General features: G+C 41.1%; 1 protein-coding gene and 1 pseudogene across 3 annotated transcripts in view; both read left to right on the top strand.

Annotated features, from left to right (window-relative positions):
• Nucleotides 1-17,852, top strand: part of LOC102785259 (receptor-type tyrosine-protein phosphatase gamma-like) — a 327,441-nt gene that overhangs the window by 127,700 nt on the left and 181,889 nt on the right. The window lies entirely within an intron of this gene.
• On the top strand, nt 13,023-17,852 carry LOC148100048 (uncharacterized; annotated as a pseudogene). Its single transcript, XR_015719946.1, has 6 exons — nt 13,023-13,117; nt 14,230-14,388; nt 15,135-15,351; nt 15,677-15,811; nt 16,284-16,708; nt 17,685-17,852. The product of XR_015719946.1 is annotated as an uncharacterized LOC148100048 (transcript).

Here is a 17,852-nt window from a genome sequence, read left to right as displayed (position 1 = left end):
TCGAACAAACTGAATAGAAATAATTTGTGTAGATCTAGCTAGATGTGAAAATGCCAAGATCACAACTTTATACATCTGTACTATGTATGATGTATGATTGTCGTTCCACTTCTCACGTGTTCACCACTTTGTGTTGGTCTTTCACGTGGAATTCCAATGAAATTGATTCATATTTGTGGCTGTAATGTGACAATATGTGGAAAAGTTCAAGGGGGACGAATACTTTTGCAAGCCACTGTACATGCATGCAAGGTTGCAAACTATGGTGAAAAAATGAAGCTAAAAAGATTAAGGAAATACTAACTTATAAAAATGGCTTAAAACAAATAACAGAGTCAGCCGACCTGATTGACTGAGGAAGGCTTCCCGGAGTTTGGGGTAATAACCTCAAAAGCACGATGACCTCTGGTGTTAAACTCAGAGCAAGAGACAGTTAGAAGACAATATTTAATCATCCAACAACAGTATTTCAAAGTGCCTGTAAAAGCCTTATAAATGATGTGAAATGAGTAAATAGCTTTAATCCAGTGGTTCATTATGTTCCTAATTAGCTAAGAGCATGCCAACTAAACTAATGAAGTCAATCAAGTCCTACATATGTGAAAGGAAGAAGTTATTTTCATTGTATTTGTTTGGGTTAATATTCGGCTTTGAACTGGAATGATTGAAAGATTTTGTTCAGATATTCTTTCTAACTTTTTTTTAATGTTTTCAACTACTATCTGCAGATGAGAGATGCTGATGACGACCTCACCCACTTATTTCCTTCATACATCAGTTGTGTTACAGAGAAATCTGCTACTGAGATTGTAATAGGTATGCTAGGGTGCAGAGTCAAGGGCTCGTTAATAGTCTCTTGCTAACAAGGATCCTTGAAGTGCATTAATGACCTGGTGAGCGGCAGGCTCTCAGAAACAAGATGATGAGCATCGAGGAGGGAAGCAGAGGGAAAATATCCAGTTTTCATTATTTTAATTTCAAATACTGAGGCATATTTATTGTAATGTGCATAAAATTAAACCTCTGAAATGACAACACCTTTTTAGAATAGAATTCAACTTTATTGTCATCGCACATGTCACAAGTACAAGGCCATGAAATGCAGTTTGCATCCATCCAGAAGTGCTTTAGCAATAATATAGATATATTACATATAGATATATGTTATAGGGTAGGTATAGGTATGAGGATACAAAATATTGGTCTATTATGTTACAATGTACACAGTATGAAGGTGTGTTATAAACAGTGTTGGGCAAGTTACTTTGAAAATGTAATTAATTATAGTTCCTAGTTACTTCTTCAAAAAAGTAACTGAGTTAGTAACTGAGTTACCAAATTCTAAAAGTAATTAATTACTTGAAAAGTAACTATTGCGTTACTTTAAAAAAAAGAAAAAAGAAATGTTTAGGGTCCAGGGTATAATTGGCCATTTTAACTACTTTTGATGTTTCCTCCACATTTAACCTTTAAAAACTGTTTACTTTGTCTTGTTTGGTCTCATTCTTTTCAGCACAACCTCACGTGTCTTTTACATTTACGGTTATGTTTTCATTTTTACATACTGTTTTCTACCTGGAGACAGCAGTCGCCTCATTGTTCTGACACACAAGGGGCGATCGTGGCTCAAGAGTTCGCCTTGTAATCGGAAGGTTGCCGGTTGGAGCCCCGGCTCGGACAGTCTCGGTCATTGTGTCCTTGGGCAAGACACTTCACCCGTTGCCTACTGGTGGTGGTCAGAGGGCCCGGTGGCGCCAGTGTCCGGCAGCCTCGCCTCTGTCAGTGCGCCCCAGGGTGGCTGTGGCTACAATGTAGCTGCCATCACCAGTGTGTGAATGTGTGTGTGACTGTAGTGTAAAGCGCTTTGGGGTCCTTAGGGACTGGAAAAGCGCTATACAAACACAGACCATTTACCATTTACAACACAAAACTGTCCACAACACTACACACTAACTACACAGTCCAAACACACTAAATGTCACAAATCTCTCACATCTCAAAACTCTCTCTCTCTCTCGCTGTCACTCCTAAAACTTCCCCCACTTCCTAACCAACCAAACGTCATGTTGCCATATCATTTTTTTGATTGGTCGACATGGTGCATTTTTCCACCAACACAAACAGGCGTTCTTTTGTTCTGCTTTTTAATTTTTTGGTCATAAGCAGAGCGTGCTCGCTGCGCTGTCCTCAGACAGCAAATGTGATGAAAATATTGAGGAAAAAACGCAGCGTATATATTGTTTATCTGGTTTTACGTGGCCTATCAACACAATTTAAGAGCTGGTATATGTCACCTTGTTGCTTTGTTATCTTAAAGTGGTCATGTGATTGACTTACCACAACTACTATATTCTTCCTCAGTCAAACAGCAGCACTCATGTGATTGTTTTGCCCCCTAGCTCAAGGGGGTTGTGCCAAAAAGTGATCATCTACCAGAAAGTGATCGCCGTCCGCGGGCGCACAGCTGCTTAAAGCTGTAGCGCCCAGATTACTTACAGCTCCGTGCAGCTGATATAAGATGCAGTAAGCTGAACACAGCTTCAACCGCACCGCATTTTCCTGTTAGTAACGATGACGGCGTTGTAACGATAGGAATAGTAATTAGTTAGATTACTCGTTACTGAAAAAAGTACTTGTAACGCCGTTATTCCCATCACTGGCTATAAATATGCTACAAGTATAAGTATGTATAGGCTGTAGTGAGTATACAAGGTATACAGAAATATGAACTATGCAAGTTGTGGAATTATAATGATTGTATTGTACAGAATGATTGTCTATACAGCATCTACAGAACGGGAACTGAATGTAGTGTGAAGCGCTTTGGGGTCCTTAGGGACGAAGTACAGTGTTATACAAATACAGACCATTTACCATTTAAGTCAGTGAGATATGTGCCTAATTTCTACAGAGGTTATATAAAGTGCTAGTGGTTGTGAGTGGTGGTTCAGTCCATGTTATTATTGTGTGTTTGAGGGTACAGTTGTCCATTTGTTTGTTTTGTCCATTGTGTATGTTCAGTCCATGAGTTTAACGTGGGTCAGATGTCAGGAGGCAGAGTTCAGGAGTCTGACAGCTGAAGGAAAGAAGCTGTCAGCTACCTGGTGGTCTTAGTCCGGAGGCTCCTGTAGCGCCTCCCAGAGGGCAGGAGGGTGAAGAGTCCATGTGCTGGGGTCTTTGATGATTTTTGCAGATTCTTGCAGTCATGGGTGAAGAGGGAGTAGAGTAAAGAGCTAATCACACACCGGTACACCGGTGTTGGTAGATGAGCAGTGGTTATCCAGCTGGACATGTTGGGGCTGGTTGGTCAGGACTTGATTTCTTTGGGTGTTAGGCACATAAATGATGTCATAGATAAATCTCCTCTACTGAGACAAAAAATCCTGGTCCTTGTCTCCAAGCTCTTAACCATGCTGCATTCAGTGAGCCCGTTCTGAGAAGTCGCGCCTCGTCCCATCGTTTCAATCCCAGCGGGCAGCCTTGGGGGGGTTTGAACAGCCAATACAATTACAAAACAGTAATCTGTGAGTAGTGCAATCTGTGCAAAATTTTAAACTGAATTAACCTATGTCGGGCGTTGATAGAGCAGGAATTAACATAACGGAGCCCTTTAGTCCAGATTTCATTATGAATTTCTGACCCCAATTTCTTTTCCCAAGCTGATTTTATTTTACTCGTATCCTTCTGTCGGAGTGACTGTAATATCTCATATATAAAAGCAACCGCATGCTTTCCTGTTATACAATCCACCAGGCAAGCTTACCTGGAGTTGCAAACTCAAATTGTTGTAGTTGGGACCTTACATAGCTCCTTATTTGAAGGTATCTAAAAAAAATCACAGGCTAATAAATTGTCCTTCTCCTTAAGCTGTTGAAATGAAGCAAAAGAGCCCTGAAAATACAGGTGTCCCACATTTCACAACCCCATTTCCTTCCAGCGATCAAATGTCCCGTCTAAAACTGAAGGTTTGAATGCAGGATTAGCTGTAATAGGTGTCAAAAGCGAGAAGGCTCTGAGTCTATACTCTTTCACGATCTGTCTCCAGATTTGAATTGTATTGTGAATAACTGGGTTGCAGTTGTAGTACGTCCTTTTAAAACGAACAGGAGACAATGCAATTGCACCAAGAGAATAAGGCATACAGTCCTCTCGCTCCATGTCCAACCAACTTCCCATTATAACTGTGTCATCTAGCCAATAAGCTATGTATTGCATATTAGCTGCGAAGTAGTAATTTTTAAAGTCGGTTCCGCTTTCTTAATTTTCTGATAAGCCAGGGCCAAGCCAGCTCCGATCAGCAAGAACCCTGTTATCATGGTTCAGAATAGGTAGATATCTTCAGCGTCCTCGATCGACAGTCCCGCCAGGCACACGATCCTCTGCCACCCGTCCATCGTGTATCCGGCAGGAAAGTCCCTCCAGGGCACTCGGGCTCTCCTGAGCCCAGACTTCTCGTTAAAGTGTGTCAATAGCATTCAGAGACCAGTTGATCAAATCCATGATTCTCTTTAGGTTTTAGAAACAGACTATGAGAGACTGTTCCAGGAAAAGTAATACAAAAAACCACGAGACTAGACAAGGACACAAGCAGGGAAGATAAGGGAGAGGAGGAAAAGTGCGTCTGCCTCCTCTGAGAGCCAAAAGCAAAGAGCCATAATGAACCAGAGTACCAGAGAGAAGTGAGTGTCCAGCTACTGCCAATTTTATTTATCTAGTGCCAAACCCAAACAACAGTTGCCTTAAAGCAACTGGTAAAGAGCTTTTCATAAGATGCACTTCAACTGGTAGCTGAAAAGTCTGGGACTCTGATCTTTACTCCAACTTTCTTTTTCTTTTTTTTTGTATTTTAATTGATTTTTTTTTCTTTTTTCCCACGCACTGCTGGATACTTCAATGGGGAGAAGAGCTTACTCTAGAGAAGCGCTCCCTTTTCATTGAAACAGAGCAAATCTGGGAGATACCGCTCTATTCCAAATGAGATAAAGAGTGTTTCTGTGGTTGTCGTGTTGGTGCAAATGCAGTATTATATTCAATTCAATTCAATTTTATTTATTTAGCGCCAAATCACAACAAAAGTCGCCTCAAGGCGCTTCATAGATACAGAGAAAAACCCAACAATCATATGACCCCCTATGAGCAGCACTTTGGCGACAGTGGGAAGGAAAAACTCCCTTTTAACAGGAAGAAACCTCCAGCAGAACCAGGCTCAGGGAGGGGCGGGGCCATCTGCTGTGATTGGTTGGGGTGAGAGAAGGAAGACAGGATAAAGACATGCTGTGGAAGAGAGACAGAGATTAATAACAGATATGATTCAATACAGAGAGGTCTGTTAACACATAGTGAGTGAGAAAGGTGACTGGAAAGGAAAAACTCAATGCATCATGGGAATCCCCCGGCAGCCTACATCTATTGCAGCATAACTAAGGGAGGATTCAGGGTCACCTGGTCCAGCCCTAACTATATGCTTTAGCAAAAAGGAAAGTTTGAAGCCTAATCTTAAAAGTAGAGATAGTGTCTGTCTCCTGAATCCAAACTGGAAGCTGGTTCCACAGAAGAGGGGCCTGAAAACTGAAGGCTCTGCCTCCCATTCTACTTTTAAATACTCTAGGAACAACAAGTAGGCCTGCAGAGCGAGAGCGAAGTGCTCTAATAGGGTGATATGGTACTACAAGGTTATTCCCAGTCCAACATGACTTTCTGCCATCGGATGGGGATTGTTGGTCTGATAGTTACGTTTGTGGTTGGGGGAGGGGGGGGGGGAGGGTGTATGTGGAACATACAGTTCAGAGCTTGAAACAGGAGGTGGGAGCTAATGCTGTGGTGTGGTAGGACTCATCAGAGAGGGCTGTAACTGCTCTAATATTCAAGTGTTGATCATTTATATTTCCCTCCTTTCACTGCTGTGTTCCTTTGCTATAGATTTTCTTAGACTTTTTTTTCTTTACCTCAGGCTTTACATGCATTTCCAAGTGTTAATTAAAAAAAGTCCTTAATACTGTGTTTGAATTGATACAAACAGTATTATAACTAAAGGAAAAGCAGAAAAGGAACTGAGAGGGAGAAAACTGAAATTGAGAAAGGCTGAAAAATGTAAAGAAGAGTAGAGAATCATAAAAGCATAAAGTCAAGAAAGACAGAGAAAAGGAAGATGGGAAAAGATATGACTAAAGGTCAGGTGAAGATGGGAAACTTCATTTCAGCTCATAGCGTGTGGCTCAGCAAATAGCCTTATAAATTCATACAAATAATTATCCATAAAAACGTGCTGCAAAGTCAGCCTGCATGTGTGTGAGTGCACAAGAAGGACAAGAGAGACAGAAATGCTTTTATGAGTTGGGCAGAGGAATGCATTGATTTCATAAAGGGCATAAAAGGATCTGTTGACCATTTGAACAGACGACCATGAGATCAATGCAGGGGGACATGAAAAACATGACATTTAACCTGATCTGTGCTCCTGGGCAGGAAGGACCTCTGCAGACACAGTGCCTGCTTCCTGTCTCTGTGAGTCCACACTGCTGTCTCCATGTGGGAGAAATTAGACACATCATAAATCTGCTTCCTCCCAAACTCCAGATTTGGTTTGAAACAGAAGTCAGGTAAATCATTTTTGACCATTTATATCACGATAAACTGGAAACATCTTACAAGTCATTCAACGTAAGAATGACAACAAGCATCACGTAGCGGGGTCAGTCTGTGGCTCAGCTCCAGAGCAGACGGCTCGCTAACCCAGCTGGAGGTCATCATCAAATCACGCCCCCCCTGTTTGAGACGCACGCTGGGAACAAGAAGGGGGAGGAGCTATATAGCTACATGTTTATCAGCATTTATAGTTTATCCAAACATACGTATCTAAAAAAATTGGGGAAAATGGAAAAAGTTTAATCCATACAAAACGGTAAACGTTCATGTTTCTCTATTGATTACACAAAGTGAAATATTTTAAGCCTGTTTTAAAAATATTGATTATTATGGTTTATAGCTCATGAAAGTCAGAAGTCTAGGATGTCAGTTATTTAATTCAGTGACATTTAATTTATGTAGCGCAAAATCACAACACAAAGCAGAATTAAAGAATTTGAATTAAAGCTATCTGAAGCATGTACAAGCTGATATTAATCTTTAATCAAAATTGAGAGCAAACAAAACAACTGCTGTATAACGCCCTCTGCTGTCTTTGGTCACATGACTGCATCACATGACTAACATGCGTCATTGTTTTAGAAAGTCTCAGTTTTCGCGACACGAAAGCACCGTTTTGAAATGTGTGCGTTTTCGAGAGCGTTCTCAAAACGCCGCGCTTTCCCTCGGCACAAACAGTACGGGAGGACGAAGCGGAGAGAAAGCGATGCGTTTTCAAACTAAAACACATTAGTGTAGACGCAGCCTCAAACTCACAGAGGAGCTCAGCACCGTCTTTGCTTGGTGTGAGGCCACCTTCATCACTCTCCCTCCAGGAAGTTGACGTCAGGAGGAGTTTGAGAGCAGTGAACCCCAGGAGAGCTGCTGACAGGCATCACCAGGCTGTTCAGCCACTGTTCCCCTCTGAAGGCATCCACCATCCACAAAGAGACTGGTATAGACAGCCTGGAAGACTACAGACCTGCAGCACTCACGTCTGTAGTCATGAAGTGTTGATACTGTCTCAGCATGTCAGACACTGTCTACCCACCTGCCTTGACCCCCACCAGTCCACAGAGTCCACGGAGGATGCCATCACCCGTCACAGAGCACAGAGCCATCTGGAGGACAGGAAGGACTACGTGAGGATGCTCTTTGTGGACTATGGCAGACATCCTCACCACCACATCAGACCACCTTCAGATCCCCCTGCCACCCGCTCAAAGATTTCCTCACCATCCGACCTCAGTCAGTCCTCTCAGCACACTCACTCAGCACTGGATCCCCACAGGGCTGCGCTCTGTACCTCGTCAGGTTTGCTGATGACATCACTGTGACTGAGGTCCTCTCTGATGGAGATGAGACAGCGTACAGGGCAGCAGCAGAGAATTTGTCCTGCTAGAGTGCTTCTGCACATGTTTCTTTGTAAAACAAATGGCGGGGGATGGAAGTTTGCTTTTCTTCATGCTGGAGTTGATCAGTTGCTTTGATAAAGGACTGTGTGGTAACGTCAGGCTACAGAGACGTGTATTAAACGAAACATCCAAGATTTTTAATAACTGAATTACTTGATGAAGCGTTGAGGCCCTAATAAAGTTAAATTCAAATTTAAATTGCTCAGATTGAATGTGAACTGTAACTTGAATAAATGCTTTTTAAAACTGAATTTGAACTAGCTTAATTTGAAATTCAATTTATTAGTTTGAAAATGATCATCACTACATTGAAATTGAATTTTATATTTTAAAAATGAATTCATTTGCTTTGAAACTGTATTTTATCCTTTAAAAATTTAGCTCTCGAATATTTTCAGATTCACTTCTCACCTTTCAGTTTCAGTTCTACAATTCAGTTTTTTGGGACTAACATCTGGTTCCGGTTCAAGAGTAATCAAGCTCAGATTAATAGAACTACGTTTTACTAGAGGACCGAAAGTGTTACGGGAATCTACAGCATCTTGAGCTGAATTAAGACTTCAGAAGTCGTTCGTCATGTCAAATGACCAGCGGATAAACTCTCAGCTTGGTAATAAATGTATTACATGTGAACAAGCGTCATGTTAACAAATGAGAGCTGGACAGTAACTTTTATGCTTATTGTAGCTGCTAGCTAAAAATGCTAATTTAGCGTAGTTTGCCCTGGATTCAGCTTTGACAAACAAATCGACTGTTTCTAGCAGAATCCCAAAGTTGTCATCTTGGACCCTCTCAGAGCCCTGTATGCTTGCAGAGACCCCTACAGTAGGGAAACATGCAAAACGGTGTGTTTTAGCTTTATTTATGTCTTACACAGCATCCCAACTCTTTAGCTAACTTAATAACTTCAGCTAAAGTGAATAGTTTAATTCATTAGTGCAGCATTACTGGATCACCTCTGTTTGAAGTGATATGATATACAACTATCACTGAGACAGCAAACTCAAAATCAACACTTCTCATTCTTTTAATCAGGGGTCAGCAACCTTTCTGATGATGAGTGCCATCTAAAATTTCAGCTTATCCAAATTCTGTTTCTGATGGCACAGGGTTCGGGGGTGAGTGTAGGTCTTTTAAGTGCGCCTTATAGTGTGGAAAATATGGTGAACTTCTTGAAAAAGCAAAAAACGTACATATAATTTTCTGTTAGAGGAGTCTCCAGAGCGTTTCACATTGTGCAGCAATGTGTGGCAGAATAGGACAAATTGTAAAAATTATATTAAATATAATGAAGTTATTGAGGTTACAATTAGATGAAAAGCATGAAAAGATATGAATAAATTAAATTTGTCTCTGATATGGATTTACTGTCTTTGAAGTCAAACTTCTCTCTGCTGGCAGGAAGGTGTGTCAGTGTGGTCACTGAGGCAAACTGCTGTTGTTTTCCTTCCTGAGACCCAGCTGGTGTCAGCTGGTGATGGTTCTGGTGTTGAAGGGTTCCAGAACAGCAGAGGTCCACATTGGGTCCATTTCTGCTATGTTTGTGCTGGTAGAGTGGCTCACATGTTTACCCACTTCCCTTTTTTTATGTCTTCTAAAGGCAGATAAAAAAAACAGAGTGACTGCTTTGCACGGATCACTTACGTATTGAAGAAAGGGGCTTTTTTTTTTTATTTTTTAGCATTATTAAATCAAAATCTGAATCATAAGCAGATTACAAGAACTGGATGAGAGTTTTGTGACTCACCTGGCTTAAGAATGTGTTTGCTGATCAAAGTGATTTTGATACATATATTTCTAATTCATTTATTTAATATTTAAACAAAAAATCAAGATAATGCTTCAGTAACACTGACACACTACAAAAATAAAGGAAGGAAAATGATTCTATAAGTAAACAAAGATCTAAACAGACAACCCTCCCTGAAAACAACTGTTCTGATGAATTATTGTTGTGTTACATTTGCACATGTGTAATTATTGGATCTAAAATGTGTGCTGGTGTTTAAGCGTTTAAACTCTGTAAGACACGGGATTAAGATTTAACTGACATACAATAACAGGACATACCCTTGAGACACTATGGTCAACATGATCACTTATGTTAACTACAATATCTCAAAGTTTCTAGCTTCGTCCACTCAGGAGGTAGATCAGGCCGTCTCCTAATTGGAAGGTTGGTGGTGAAACTTGGTTTATCCAGTCAGCATGCCAAAGAGCTTCGGGCAGCATACTATCCCCAAATTGACCCCATGAGAGTATGAATATTAGATAGAAAACGTGTGTGAATCGCTGAATGAGGCATGTTGTGTAAAGTGCTTTGGGTACTGCAGTAGAGCAGTGCAGATGCAGATGTCCTGTCGTGGTGCCTCGTCTGTGTTGTGCCATGCATTTATGGATGGTCTGTATGGTTTCTTCAGTGTAGAGGTCTGAAGAAACCATTCGCTGCACAGCATACTCTATGTTGCTTATGTCTTAATGCATGCTCAATCATCCAGTTTGGATTTTCAGATTTTAGAACCGCACACAGCAACACCACATATGAGTGGGCGGAGAGAGGTATGGGGTATTCACACTTCCATTCTCTGATTGGCGTTAGGGGCGGGAGACCAGGGGGAGGAGGTGGTCATCTGGTCTGGGTCTGAGATGCTGGCCTCCCTGCTGCTGCAGGACCGGAGGCAGTCTACCCTGCAACCCAGGGCAAAGGGTAACATCTCCTGGGTCTGGGGGCGGATTGCCCCTCTGCGGGTGATGGTACCTGGACCTGGGAGTGTATGTTCGGGGAGTGTGAGTGTGTGTACAGTGTTCATTTCTGTTAGTCTCTACATTGGGCGAGTGCTGAGTATTAGTTTATGTGTGCGTGAGGGTGGGAATGCATGTTTGTGTCTGTGTGTATGTGTCAGGTCGGGTTTTAGACTCCACCTCTCTGGGAACATCTGAGGCCCCCCCCAGGTGTGGGGGCCTATCTCCTTTGATGATCTCTTATGTCTCAGGAGTATGGGAACAACTGAAGACACATTAAAACAGCAACAAAAAACAAACAAAAGTCTATTTGTGGCTTCAAACCCCAAAACATACTATATGAAAAGATCTTTAGGGGTCAGCCTAAGGTCCCCTGGTGGAAACAGAGTCATATAACAACAATATAATAACAACACAACCTCGTCAGAACTCTGCAGTCTATTTACACCTACAGGCCAGTTTCACACCTTGGCTCAGGCGATTAGAGGATCATCAGGGGGTCCTTTTGTCCCTCTGTGGGGGGAAACTCCCACTAGGTTTAAATCTGGGACTCTCCACCATTTGACCTTAGAACTGAAGAAGATTCTCGGATGAGAGGTGAAACGTCTTCAAGCAACTTAAAGAAGTCCAGACGCTTTTCTTTGCAAGCTCCTTTGACTACGATGACCTGGATGACTGAGAACCTTCACAGACACGGGAGATGAATGTTGGTTTGAGCGAGGACTCAAGGAGGCCATCTCTAAACCAACAGAGGGGTCTCAGACTGTATCTTGAACCATCTTACAGTGCAGTAAGATGTTTAAGTTTCTCTAAATCAGATAAAACTATTGGTAGAAAAGCAGAGAACAGACTGGAGCAAGAACCATGCATGGCTGGGTCAGAAATAGGTAGAGTCGGAGGTCTCAAACTAGCAACCTTGTCCACAAAATAATTAAGAAACTTATTGCACATAACCGCAGAAGAGTGCAAAAGAATATAGCCTTCCGGATTAAGTACAGAATTTATAGAGTTATATAGAACACGAGGGTTATGCGAGCTGGCAGAGTTGAGAAAAATAGGAGTGCTTGGCAGCCTTTACTGCTCTCTGATAGACTTTCCAGCTAGTCTTAAGAGCTTCCATAGAGACACACAGTCTATCTTTTTTCCACCGTCTTTCACATCTTCTACATCCTTTTCTAGCGGCTCTGGTAAAATCAGTTAGCCAAGGACTAGCCTTTGGCTTGCATTGTCTGAATCTAAAAGGAGCGACATTGTCGAGGACAGATTTACAAGCAGAATCCAAACAAGAAATGAATCCATCTGAGATGGACAACTCAGGAGGATAAGAAATAAATTGGTCAAACAATATGGAAAACCGCTCGGCGGTATCTGAGCCAAAAGCACGATGACATCGAGCAGCACGCTTAACAACAGGATTAAAAAGAACAATGTCACATAAAATAGGCATATGGTCAGAGAACACCGCATCCTCGACGAGTACGTTACGGACAGATAAACCATGAGTTAAAAACAAAACCAGTGTGTGACCACGTTCTTGAGTGGCACCTTTAACAGACTGAACAAAGTTAAAAGAGTTCACGAAGTCCAGAAAGTCCTTAGCCAGGGGCTTCCCCGGGCAGCAGACGTGTATATTAAAATCACCAAGCAGAAGGCTCTGGTCATACCGTGATTCACAGTCAGCAAGAAACTCTGAGAACTCGGATAAAAACTCATTATTATATTTTGGGGGCCGATAAACAATCGCACCTAGCAGCGGAGACGAGTGGCCAAATTTGCATAAACAGAGTTCAAAACTGGTCGATGGGGATAGCTGCTTAAAGTCAAGATGTGCCTTAAAAACAACAGCTAGCCCTCCTCCGCGACCAGAAACTCTCGGAACACTAAAGAAGGCACAGCCAGCCGGCAGTAATTCAGAAAAGGCACTTAACTCACCAGGTGGAGTCCAAGTTTCAGTCAAGCAGAGAAAATCCAGCGCATGGGAAGAGAAAAATTTCTTCAAAATGAATGTCTTATTTGCCACCGATCTGGCGTTATTTTAAACCCAACCTGAGAGGAATTGGCTCGGGAGCTTCCAAGGCGGTAACAACCAGATCCACAGGTCGGAGGTTTGTTCGGTCTACTCGGTTTTGCAGAACCCTTCTCGAGAGATCCCACAACAGGAACCAAGCAGGAGTCCACCGGGTCCATAGCACGCAACGGCACCAAGAGACACGGGCAGGATCGACAAATGGAGCAAAGCTCATGAGGAAGACAAGAAATCCTGAGTCTCAGTTTGACGAGGCGACCTCCACGGTTACCCCGTCTCCTGCGTCGCTTCCACACATCCAGTGGCAATGGTAAGGACGGCAGTGTGGTGGTGTTACTTCCAAATCGGGAGGCAGAAAGCCTTCGTTGTCATTTCCAAACCGAGCTAAAGCTTGGGTAGATAAGCCTATTTCCAATAATGTCTGGTGATCATAAAACAATGTAGGGCTGACATGTTCCACAGCCAGTGTTGGGAAGGTTACTTTTAAAATGTATTCCACTACAGAATACAGAATACATGCCCCAAAATGTATTCTGTAACGTATTCCGTTACGTTACTCAATGAGAGTAACGTATTCGGAATACTTTGGATTACTTAATATATTATCATGCTGTTTACAACTACATGAATGTACTATTGCTGTGATTTATTACTGTTACTGAAGGTCCGCGGCTCCGAACCGTAGTAAAGGGACCTCTGGCTAATACGGTGGGTTCTGTGTCGGCTCGTAGCCGAAAACTAGCTTTACTTTGTTGTCTGGGTCAACTTTGCTAGCGAGAGACAGAGAGAGGCGTTGAAAGGCTGCTCCAACAGAACTTATTGTTTCAGAGGAAAACACGAACACAGTGTACAGTCGAGTCTTAATAGCTTACTTACAACTGGGCTCGTCAGGCTCTCTTCTTGGCTGCAGTGGTTATTATTATATTTACATGCTTCCAGCTCCCGTTTCTGCTCGATGACAGCTCGTACTTTTCCTTTTTCTCCCTCCCTCGCTCACAGACACATAACGGGTATGGCAGTCCATTCTCCCTGCAGCACGGACTACACTGCCCATGATGCTACATTCTTTAGAGTTATACCTGTAGCATTCTGCCTATTAGCTTAGCACGACAACAACAAAAAGGCCTCTCTCACCCAGGAAACAGACAGAGAGAGAGCGTCACCCTGTAACCATGGCAACCGTAACGCTGCCGCCTGGAACAACAGAACGTAGCTGTCAAACAAAACCCAAACAGTCCTGACCCGCTACAATATGAAACAGGGAAGTACCGCTGTGTAATCCATTTATTTCAACAAAGTAACTGTATTCTAAATACCACCTTTTTAAACGGTAACTGTAACGGAATACAGTTACTCATATTTTATATTTTAAATACGTAACAGTGGTACATGTATTCTGTTACTCCCCAACACTGTCCACAGCACGGTGGAAAGTGAGATGAGGGAACTTTTTAGACCAGCTAACACCCGGGTAGCTTCAACGAGCCAAGTAGCTACACGGAGTTCGACAGGAGTGGGGCAGTCTTTGCGATATCAGACCCAGAAACATTTTGGCAACTGGAACTGCAGATCAAGGAAAAGGTGAGAACAAAACAGATTGCCACTTAACTGTACAACTGCGAAATACAACATACGAAATGTGCTTTGCTGATTTAGCAACACACTTTGTTACCCTTATAAAATTTTAGCCCTAGCTAATTTATTCAGCAGCATCCACATTGAAAACAGTAAAGACCGTGGCATTTATTTCAATATTAGTGGCTGTTTGTACTTGTGATGTTGATGCTTACTTTAAGATTACTTTATATTAAATCTTCTTTATTAATGTGTGAGGTGGTAGCTACATTAGCCTGCTAAATAAAAGGTTGGGTTAATTGAACTGGAGCATTTAGATTTTCTTTCATTGTACTATATATATATATTAATTCAAGCTTCGGTGAATTAAAATGATCAAACCCCCAAAACATTTTCTATTTTACGTACATTTTCCATTTTTTCAAAGGCAATTTATAAGCATGCTATTACTTTATGCATTTTTTTCTTTCAAATTATGTTTCTGTTATTTGCGTTTGCTATTATACTCAACTCTTACATACACGAGCAACTTTAAACATATTCAAGTGGGCTAAATGGCTAGCTGTGATACTGCTTTTTTAATATGAACTGTGTAACATTTTATTTTATTTATAAAAGCTTAGCAACAGTTTAACGTGTAAGCTGGTCACTACCAAGTGACATTAGCAACTTTCTTAAGGCTCTGATAGTGTCTAAATATAGGTAAATAAAACAAACATAAATCTGAATATAGTTTCTGTTTTGTTTTATAGGGCCAAGACACATTATCATGATACTTTCAACAAAGATGTCATCCTTCTTCCACGGCCATCAAGCAGTGTTGTTGTCAAGCATCGCACAAAACAACATTTACAGGAACAAGGGTATATGTTGAATGGATTTGAGGTCCAAAAATCCCGGGACCGGAAAACTGTCTCTGAACAAATAAGGGACGCCTTTGGAGATAAACGTTCTGTTGATGTAAGGTAGGTTGTGCTGGCAGTCGAAACCTAATGCGACACAGCTTTTGTCAGTAGTCTTTTCGATATCTAGGCATTTCAAAGCTTTACATAACGATTTAAGTCAGAGAACAGGTAGACATGAATCAGTAAACTAAACTAAAAGAACCAAAGCAGTTATCCTTTCTTGAACACTCCATCTTTGGCATACTTTTTTGACATTTGTATAACGCTTACTTCTGTTACTACTGGTTTAAGTCTGATTCAAAGAGGAAAACAAGATTAGCTCTAAAAAAGTTATTAGAACATTTTTGCTGTTTTGGATTTTAACATTTTACAACTTAACTATTTTCCAGCCTGGATTTCTGATGGCTTGTGGCAACAGACTGATTGCGCCCAAACTGCGAGCAGGACAGGAGCTGGATGCAAATCTCATACATAAAATTCATAAATCGAAAGCCTTATACATCAGACCATCAAAACCAATTTTGGTACGTTATTTGACTTTTGAATGAATCTACATAGCACCGTACAGTAATAATATTAAGACCAAAAATTGGTGCATAAACAGCCTTTGAACATTCTCATCTCTGTTCTTTTTAAACTTGCCTTTCACCTTTTGTAGTTGGATAGAATAGTACCAAGTTAATGTTCCTTTTTTAAAATGTTAATCCTAAGCTCTGGTATGGACTAAATTTACAGCTGCTCTGTTGGACTGTTTGTGAATTATAGAACGTAAGACTACTGCTGTTCAGGAGATGTGTTACAATTTGGTCTGCCTAGTATGTAAAAGTAATTGTGAGAAAGATCTATTAACTCTTGAAATTTCTCACCCTATGGTAGCTGGGATAGGCTCCAACCACCCCACCTCTGATAAGAATAAGCAGAAGAGGTTGGATAGATGGTATTTAATGTTCAAATTCAATATATGTGAATTATTATAATTATTATTTTATTTCTAAGGATGATATTACAAGCTACAGCAGTGAGGAAAACTGTGGAGAAAACCCTGTCCCTGCCTCATCAGTTGGTAATGGAACATTATTAATGCAAACTCCTGCCGTGACCCCCATGAAAGCAGTATCTCACACAAGTACAGCAGCGCTTCAACAAACATTTTCTTCAGCCAGTTACCAGTGTCTTCATTGTCAGCCTTCTACCTCATCATCTGCATCTTTAAGTGATCCAGTTCTGGTCCTGACGTGCCAAAATACCTAGCTCACCCTACCAGACCAGGACTCCAGAGAATCATTGTTCAGCATTACCTTCTACATCAACACACAGTCAATCTGTAAACTACGATAACTACCTTTCAATCATGGCTCCACTATCTGACATGATGATGAGGAACTTAACCAGGCTATACTAGCAAGCCTGCAGAGTGAAAGGTTAGTTTCAAATACAAATGTTTTACAGTAGCCAATTAAACACACCATATTTGTTGCAATCCAATTCTGTAACCAGTGTTGTGAAGGAGTGTAATCCATCCTCAGATATTTATATTAGGGATGCACCGATACCGATACTGATATCAGGTATCGGGGCCGATACTGTAAAATGTGTGTGTACACATACTCGTAAACGTTAACCGATACCATGAACCAATACTAACTTATTTCATTAGTCAGAGGGTGGCTTGTCATTTGTGTTGTAGTTTTTTAGATTGGCCACTAGGGGGACATCCCGCGGTAAACAGCCACAGGGTTAGACGAGTGAGACTGGCAGCTCCAGATAAAAAAGAGAAACCAGAGGCTGCTGTAGCTAGGCTAAACAAAATGTCAGCAGTGTGGACCGGAACAGCCAACTTTAACTCAGGTTTTGGAAAAGCGATGAAAAATGTCAAGAGAAAATCCACGGGCAGTGTGTGTGTGTGGTAGAAGTATCGGCAAGTACTCAGATCCAAGTATCGGTATCGTATCGGTTTGAAAAAATTGGTATTGTTGCATCCCTAATTTATATGCATATATGATATTTTTTATATTTGCTGTTAACAAAACAGTTTTTTGAATAATGTCTACAGAGTCAAATGATAATGCTGTAATGCAAATTTTATTTTATTTGAAATAGGCAGCGAACTTTTAACAGAGCCAATCTGACAATGAAATGAAATTTACTTATTGTTATGTACTTATTGTGCATTGAAACTATTTTTCTTTGCTCTAGTGCTTTCTAGTTCTCCAAAACATATAAGCAATATAAAAAGCCACTGAGCATTATACTCCTTTGTACATTTTGCTTATGATTATGATAATTTCCTTTAGGGATTAATAAAGTATGCTGATTCTGATTTTGTCCTTGTAGCCGTTGTATGTGAATGTTTTACTGATGTTCTTTTCAATATTTTTCTTTTTTTTAATCCTACAGGACTTCAAGTTGTTTGGTATCAGCAAAAGATATTTTGGAGGAACTTTCTGCAAAAGTAAACCAACAGAAGAAATGCAAGTTTAACATTAATAGATCAACAGTCCTGGCTGGAGCAATTAGGTTTTAAACGAGCGACATATGATCCATGCCACACAATTTCTGTCAGGT

The sequence above is a fragment of the Neolamprologus brichardi genome, chromosome 13, assembly GCF_056152115.1.
Source record: "Neolamprologus brichardi isolate AB-2024 chromosome 13, ASM5615211v1, whole genome shotgun sequence".
In the NCBI taxonomy this organism is placed as follows: Eukaryota; Metazoa; Chordata; class Actinopteri; order Cichliformes; family Cichlidae; genus Neolamprologus; species Neolamprologus brichardi.
Note: the sequence above shows the minus strand (reverse complement) of the source record. Positions and strands in the feature narration are given on the sequence as shown.